This window comes from Lepidochelys kempii, chromosome 3 (genome assembly GCF_965140285.1).
Source record: "Lepidochelys kempii isolate rLepKem1 chromosome 3, rLepKem1.hap1, whole genome shotgun sequence".
Classification (NCBI taxonomy): domain Eukaryota; kingdom Metazoa; phylum Chordata; order Testudines; family Cheloniidae; genus Lepidochelys; species Lepidochelys kempii.
Genome location: NC_136382.1, coordinates 63,903,024 through 63,912,182, shown reverse-complemented (window position 1 = coordinate 63,912,182; position 9,159 = coordinate 63,903,024).

Genomic DNA, 9,159 nt, shown 5'->3' with positions numbered 1-9,159 from the left:
AGACGTATTATTTAAAGTTATGCCTAAGTGCATTTCCTTGTCTGAATAAAATGGCTTTTGTTGCAAGTCCTGGGGTTGATAATAGCTACATTTAATAGCTTTGTAGTTTATGATTTACAGGCTTTCCCATGTTTTGTCACCTCCTTGTTGCTGAACATCTCATTTCAGATAATGAGACAATGCAAAGCTGACTTACTATAGACAGTGCCTTCAATGTACTTAGACCAGGGATGAATTTGGCCCAGGATGTTTAAACAATGGAATATCTGGTATACTGAGAATATGTTTTCTCTCTACATATATTATACACACACAGAGTCAGTAATAATCTTACTGTAGATATGCTTTATACATTCTCTCTACTTCGGTTGGCTGGGTCTTGTATTATAAATACAATGTTCTAAATTTTTTGTAAATTCTTTGGTCAAAAATTAAGAGTACATACATAAGCATACATTGTTCTGCTTTGACTCACAACTGAGTTCAGTGTCATCCAGGACCTTCCCAGTTTTAGTGCAAACTTTGGACACCGCCTCAGAAACATATGATGCATAACCAACATTGATCTGTTTCATTCGTGGCACAGCTGCTGAATTGCAAAAAAAGGGAATCTCCATTTCAGAGCAGAAGAAAACGTAACCATTTCCCATGTGGGCACTCATATCTGATTGCGGCAAAAGGAACAGCAAATCTGGAGAATTTGAAATGGCTGCCACCCACACAGTTATACTGAACTAGAATGAAAAGTTGTCTTTATGTAGAAGTGACAGCCTGGAATCTTCAGTGGTCCAATCTGTTTAGTGCGCGTGGACCATTTGAAGTTAATGGGCCAATACTGAAACATAATACGTTAGCAAGAAAGTTAAGGCCAAAGAGTACGCTTTGTCCATGATCAGTGGAGTACGGCATTTGGCTCATGGCAATGGCCCAATCCCGAACTCTTTACTCAGGCAAAAATTCCTATTTAATTTTCCTTGAGTAAGTTGCTCACAATTGGACCCCATGAATTTCTCATTTAATACAAAACATTCAGAAGTCATACGCTGATTCAGGCACTATCACTATGGCACTTGTTGACTGCAACCCAAGTTAATATCTCCATTTCATCACAGATTGTAAATCCCCTGGCCATGCTTCACATCCAAGGTACTAACAAGGTGATTAACTTGGAAACTCTGACATTCTCCAGGCCTACTGTACAGAGAATAATAAAGCTGACACTTTAATTCTAAGAAACAGAGTAAGGCTTTAAAGTATCCCAGCAACTAATTGGAATTCTTAGCATCCATAACTCAATTTATCCAAGAGATTTCAGAGAGGCCTGCTCAGCATGGTACCCAGGGTTAATAAAAGGATTAGAGAGTTTCATCAATAAGTAATAAAAGAACTAAGAAATCTTTAATTTTACTACAGGCAATGATTAAAAAATAAGCAATAAATCCAAAAGACCCACTTACAATAATATTACAATAATGGATGTTTGTAGAAGTATATAGAAATATTTCTAAGAATATTGATGATGTTAAGAACACATCAACAAGAAACACCTAAAACAAAGAGCTAGTTATCATTTAGCAATCTCCACTAAATTCATTTCAAACAATATTACTTTCCTTGCCCCTAAACTTCAAACATGAGGAGCCAAATTCATCCCTAGGGTAACTCCATTGACCTCAGTCAGGAATTCAACAAATGACTAACTCAGCTGACTTCAACAGTGATACCAAACTGTTGAACTTGGGCAGGAATTTTAACCATTTCACTACTTTTACCAGATTGTGTGCAATTCCCACACCACAACTGCTGAACTTTCTGGCATTTGCAGGAACTGTAACAGGCACCAACTTAGAGATAGCGGGTGGTGCCAAAATGGGACAAACTTGTTCTAATCTATATTAGGGTTGTGCATAGCACATATCACCATAGTATCTAAGGGCTTGATTCTGCTCCCACTGAAGCAAATGGCAAAACTCTTACTGAATGGTGAATAACCATAAGTTCTCCACTGTAGACTAACTTGGCTGTGGTACAGTGCTCCTTCCCAAAGGAGTACTCGGTGTACGTTTACAGTGCATATATAGTAGTCAGGTTGTGGACACAAAGCCATATTCTGGGTGGCCTGTTAGATCTTTGGATAATATCACATACAGTGCACAGCTGGGACCACATAAACTGAACGCTCATAAAGAATCCCTACATCCACTAAGGTAAATGGGCATGGAGGGGTAAGGATAAACAGAATAAGGCACTCTTTGTGCATGAGGGTGCTGGCTGGTGACTGGGGAGGGGGAAAAGTGAGGGGCTGAAGGAAGAAGTGATCATGTTAAACCATCTGCGACCCCCAAACTATGAGGCTGACATTTCAGCAGTGGTTTGTTGACCTTTCAACCACTTTTAACTCAAAGGCTAAGGAAAAGCTAAATAGGGAGCTGGTCAATATTCAATATTTGTGTTTTTGTAAAAAGCGAGTGAGTTAAAAATTTGACCATTGGACCAAAAACTGCTGCTGAACTGGTTGCTGACCTTCTGGGGAAGAGAAACTTATGAAATCAGAGACATCAAAAAAATCAACCAAGAAGAAATCTATTCAAAGGAGAGAAGTCTTAATTTATTATTTTTCCTTATCCTCTTCTTAGAGACACTTGCTATAGTGGAATGATATTTGGATTATACTCTTCCCACTCCCTGACCCACCTCTCACACACAAAATTTTTCTTTGAATGAAATGCAAAATTAATAAACCACATTCTAATAGCAATAAGCCACTCAAATATGCACTTTGCAACAATGACCAGCTACTCTGTTCTAGTGCCTTGTTGCTCTCCCTTTTCTGCTTAGAGGGCACCCATGTGAACTGACATACCAGCAGACATTATAGCAAAAGGTCATTGCAGCCCCATGGTCACACTGGATGTGAAAGCCACATACCTTACAAGAGGTAGCTGTAATCTTGAACAGGTAATCAGCTGATGCAGAATGCAGGTGACAAAAGCACATGTTGGTGTGTGGCACAGGTGCAGGACACCGTAATAAATGATGCTCTCCCAACAGTCTCACCTAAACAATAGTGAACAAAAGCCATTCAGGTCATTTCAACTAGACATGAAAGCAGGAACCCAGACAAACCCAGGTCTCCGAGCTGGTTAAGATAAAGACAATCCTAGTTCCTGCATTAGCCTATTTCCTATGGTTCTTGCTGATCGTCTATCAAGTATTGAACTGTTCAATGTGTAAGTATCAAACTGTTTTCTGGATCATAGAAAGGGCACTGGGCGGTCTGCAAGTTGACTGGAGATTTGCATGTGCTGCCATGGCTTGCCCCAGCAAAGGTTACTATTGCAACACACTGGAGTCCCTTCCTTCAACTGTTTGTGGAAAAGCAGCACCCTTCCTGGCATTATGCTTCATGCCTGCTGCTCAGTTGCACCAGCATGACAGCTGAAAGGCAGCGTTCTTTTGCCTAAATTCAAATACAGTTCAAGCACTTTTACAATGGGGAATGCTTTTTGGAAAACCAAGAAGAAAAGAAGTACTTGTGGCACCTTAGAGACTAACCAATTTATTTGAGCATAAGCTTTTGTGAGCTACAGCTCACTTCATCCGATGAAGTGAGCTGAGCTGTAGCTCACGAAAGCTTATGTTCAAATAAATTGGTTAGTCTCTAAGGTGCCACTAGTACGCCTTTTCTTTTTGCAGATACAGACTAACATGGCTGCTACTCTGAAAACTGTAATGAGAGTGATCACTTAAAGTGAGCTATTACCAGCAGGAGAGCAGGGATGGGGGAAGGGGGAATCTTTTGTAGTGATAATCAAGGTGGGCCATTTCCAGCAGTTGACAAGAATGTCTGAGGAACAGTGGGGAGTGGGAATAAACATGGGGAAATAGTTTTACTTTGTGTAATGACCCATCCACTCCCAGTCTCTCTTTAAACCTAAGTTGTGGCTCTTCATTGCCGGTCTCTGGAGTCTGCTGCCATCATTGCACAACTGCATTAGTTTGAAATGGCAAAGGAGCAGTAACCAATGCACAAATCTCTCTGCTTGGGCTGGCCGTGGACACTGGAGACAACTCCAGGGCTGGGCTGCTACATTTTTTCCCAGCCTCCTGAGTGGAAGATTAGATGTCCAACTTTGTGCCCCTTTTCTGCTGAGGTCCTAAACTCTTTTCTTAGGCCTCTAAGAGAAGAGGCAAAATATCCCTTGTTTGGCACCCCCTTCTCTGGCCTTTGTCAAGAGATGGAAGAAGATTCCTTGCCTGTTGTTCTCTCTATTGGCCTCTTATTGGAAGGCGTAAGAAGGATGCCCCAGTCCAGCAATTTCCTGTTCTTCAGGATACAGTGTGTCATGGAGTGAAGGAGGGAAAAATAAATCTCTATTTCCAGATGTCAGGAAAAAGAAGAGAAATCCTAACAGTGGAAATACCTTTTCCTGGCTTCCATATCTGTGTCTGTCCTCCTTTTCCATTTCCTCTAGAGTGCAGAAAATGAGGAACATCTGGCCTGAATACACTAAACTCCTTATTAGCAACTAGAGAACTATACAGCCCATTGGCACAATAAATTCATACTTTATGATTTCAACAAGTGCTCAGTTGCAAGTAAATGAAGTGTCGCACAAAGTACAAGTAAATAGAAATAATTTCACGATTGCATAAAAGTGTCTTATTGACCATATTGAAATCAATGGGCAGGCCTGTTTAAAAACTGGTGTCATATTGCTCTAAGGTTATGTCTACACTTGGAGCCAGCGGTGTAATTCCCAGCTCACGTAGACATACAGACGCTATCTCTCATCAAGCTAGCATTCTAACAATAGTAGTGAAGCCACAATAGCGCCAGCAGGAGGAAGCAACAGCATAGGCTAGTCACCCCAAGTGCAAACCTGCTTGGATCCTGTGGGGCAGCTAGCATGTCCTTCCGCTTGCTGCTGCCTGTGCTACTGTGGCTACACTATTTATAGCATTCTAGCTCAATGACAGCTAGCATGAGTATGTCTATGCATGCTGGGAATCACATCCCTAGCTCCAAGAGCCTGAATGTTTAGAACTTACCAGCCTACATTAACACAAATAAACATCAGTTCTTAACCCGAATTGAATAGTTAGGTTGGCTGACTGATAATTTCTTAATTTATTTCAGCAAAAACAGCAGCAAATCCAAACAACAAAAACAACTCTAGTATTCATTCAATATTCAAGTTGTAAACTAAAGAATGATTTACTATGCAAATATATTAATACTGGAGATTAGTTCAGGGTAATATATTAAGGTTGTTTTTTTTTAAACAAGGGAAACAATAACAGGGATTGGGGCCTTATTTGGCTATACACACAGTAAGACAGTCTAAGCCCCAATGTCCTTACAATCTGCACAGACAGAGTTTTTCCATTGACTTTAATGAAGCCAGGATTTCATCTTAAAGGACTTGCCCAAAGTCACACATGAAGTCTGTGTTAGAACTCAAATCTCTTCACGTAGTCCAGTGCATCTAGCCACAAATTACTCTTCCTCTCCTTCAAAACGTATCACAGACTCAGATTTAATGATGAATGAGACACCTTTTGTACTTACCTGAATTTTGAGTGCTTGAATTTGAAAATTTAGGGCTGTATTAATGAACCTCATATAAACTCAGAAGAAAACATATAATCAGTCTTGGTTATCTGAACCCTGGTTAATTACAACTCTTGATTATATTTTGGTCAGATATGTGTCTCTGATACCTAACTGAAATTAGGAACACCTGAGCAGGAATGGAGCTGCAGAGGAATCATATCCTTATTTCAGATCTATTGAGCTAGGAGAGCTTAAAAACGGCATCAGTTTATTTTGTATTGAACACATCATGCTCATTGTGCTCTCTGAGTCACCCAGATAACAATTCCCATGAGCTTTCCCAACAGAATCTTTCAGTTCCTGCACCTGGTGTTATTTGTCTAGTGCTGACCTTCCACAATATACCAGTGCACGGTAGACACCACCCTTCTTAAGCAGCTATTTGGCCTTCGTAGCTAAGAAGCTCCATAGATTTTAGGTTCAATCCTGCAAACACTTTGAGCTCCTTCAGCTCCAAGGGAGAGACTGCAATGGACTTCAATGGGAGTTGAATTATATCTTTAGTAATGAGTATATAGCTGTCATTCTAAGGAGTCCCACTGAAGTTGCTCTGGTACCACCAGTTAGATAAGTAGATATGAATGTGTCAGCTCCTTGGTCTGGATTTAGTGGGTTTGTGCAGCTACTGTAATTTCTTATTTCTATTCAAGTCCATCCCTCAGGACCTACTGCAGTTCTTCTAAAAAGTTACTAGTGCTAGTTTTAAATATCTCTAACAACGGGAATCTAAAATAGTTTATAAATGAAAACACAATGTAATGCTATTATAATCTCAGGGTATATCATAACAATATCTTGGAGTTCCATTCTGGATGTTAGTACTTTATGGTAATTTGTATTAAATCGGTCATTTTTGGACAAAGATCAGAAAGAATGACAGCAGCTTCCTAGGTTGTGTTCTGGATACACGTACTGTCAGTAAAAGGCCTATTGCTTTGTGTAAATCATGAGAGAGTTTTCCTCTTTTTATTTCTTGCATCTGGTATGTACTGTTTGTAGGTTAAAAAGTATAGGACAATTTAGATTATGTAAGTGGATGAGATGAGAAGTAAATGGGTCCCCCTGCTGAATGCTGAAATGAATAAGATTTTTTTGATTACTCTAAAAATCTTACTTTCTCCTCAAACATTTAGGAGACAAGGTAATAGTTAATAACCCTGATTTATTTGACATTAGATTTCTTGTTGACGGATTTAGTGTGACGTGTTGTATTTGTACATACAGTATACATCCTCCCTTTCAGTCCATGATTGCACATTTTTACTAGTACATATACTTTTAATGGCACTCATCCTTGAACGTAGGTTAGATGGGTGCACACTGCCATCTAGGCAGGATTTTGAGAGCAGCACATATTTCTAAAACCACCACCATTTATACCATGGAGAAATACTCCTGTTATCCAAAAATGGAGAAAAAAAATGGAAAGCAAGATTTTAATTATTGCAATCCCACACCAGTCATTCACTGAAAACAGAGTTGGAAGGGGTAGGGAGGAGAAAGGATACTGAAACATATGTTAAGAACACATTTTATTTTCTAAAGATGTGTATTTTGGATTATTATTATTCTCTTTTTACTTTCACACAACGAACTTTAAATAAATAAAACCACAGACTAAAACTGTTGGACATGGTTAACTCATAGACTCGAAGGTCAGAAGGGACCATTATGATCGTCTAGTCTCACCTCCTGCACAACACAGGCCACAGAATCTCACCCACCCACTTCTGTAACAAACTCCTGACCTATGTCTGAGCTACTGAAGTCCTCAAATTGTGGTTTAAAGACTTCAAGGTGCAGAGAATCCTCCAGCAAGTGACCTGTGCCCCACGCTGCAGAAGGTGGTGAAAAATCCGCAGGGCCTCTGCCAACCTGCCCTGGAGGAAAATTCCTTCCCGACCCCAAATATGGCGATCAGCTATGAGCATATGGGCAAGACTCACCAGCCAGACACCCAGGAAAGAATTATCTGTAGTAACTCAGATTCCACCCTATCTAGTGTCCCATCACGGGCCATTGGGCATATTTACCGCTAATAGTCAAAGATCAATTAATTGCCAAAATTAGGCTATCCCATCATACCATCCCCTCCATAAACTGATTTCATACTTACAATATGCTTGTTCACAAATAAGATTAAATATAAACAGTATTAATACTGTTTGCTAATAAAGTATGCATTACTGTGGTAATGTGTGTGTATTTGAAATCTCTTGATATCTGCTATTAGAACAATTTTAAAGAAAATGCATAGAAAAAATGACATTTTCTATTTACGATAGAAATTTTAGACAGCAAATTTTTATAGTAAGCTTTGGGTTAATAAAAAAAATCAGAAATAACTTCCTTAGGGAGTAAAACACTACATGAAACAGAGAATGATTAGAGCATGTTTAAGTTTTAGACAAATAATCAATACATCCCATAAACAGCTTTCATAAAAAGACTTGACTGATAGAATGCCATCTTAATGGAGGATTAAAAATGAGTTAGTGGGCTTCATTTTAGGGTTTAGCATGTCAAAATGATTTCTTCCTCATTAATTCCACCAGGGCGAAGTGGGACTGTGCAGCGGTGTAAATTAAGAGTGTAATAAACGGCATAAAATCAGATGGTAGGACCTGAATAGATGTATCATCTTTAGCACCTTCCACCTGAGGATCTCAAAGGCCTTTCAAACATTAACGATTAGCTTCAACTCTGCTGTGAAGCAGGCCTGGCCTGATTTTACAGATGAAGAAAGTGAGATATAGAGAGATTACGGTTCTGATCCTGAGGGGTGCTGAGAGCCCGCAATTGCCATTGAGCTTGTAGGTACTCAGCAACTCTGAAAACCAAGCCACTTATTTAAGTGCAATTTAGGACAATTGCACCTAAAATCCTTTCTATAATTAATGACAGGAAATATGGGTTTATGCACCCCAGTTTGAAAATGCTGGCCTAATAGCTAAGACTCCCTTTGAGTTCAATGGGAGCTGGATCAGGGACTAAATGACTTACCCAAGGTCGCCAGGAAGTTGGGAATACAGCCCAGGTCTTCTGATATCCAGTGCTATGCCTTCACAGGGCCATCCTTGCTCTTGTGTAATTTTACCTTATTCTCTAAGTCATGCTGGAAATCCCCCATAGCTGTTCAATGTAGAGAAGCACTTTCCCCCATCTGATAATGCATAGTTTTGAAGGCAAAACTTGAGTTTTGTGTATTTGGAACTCCCTGCCCATAAGAAGTTCAATTAACTGGACATTTGCATCAATTAAAAAAAGAATCTCAGATTTTTTAGCATGAGGACTCGATGAAATTCACCCCCTACCCAGAGGGCCAAAACAATGCCTGTGAACTACTTATGTGGCACTTAAGGCAGGTGGTGGGCAGATGAACAAAGGTTGTGCAAGAGGTATCCATTCTGGTTAGAAGCCATGATGCTGTAATAGGCTCTGCAACCCCTTACAAAGCCATTCACTGAGAGAATGCTCATGGCAATGGATACCCATTCTTCCCTTGGCTTGTTTAAGCCCTGCCCACAGCTTGATGAGGACAT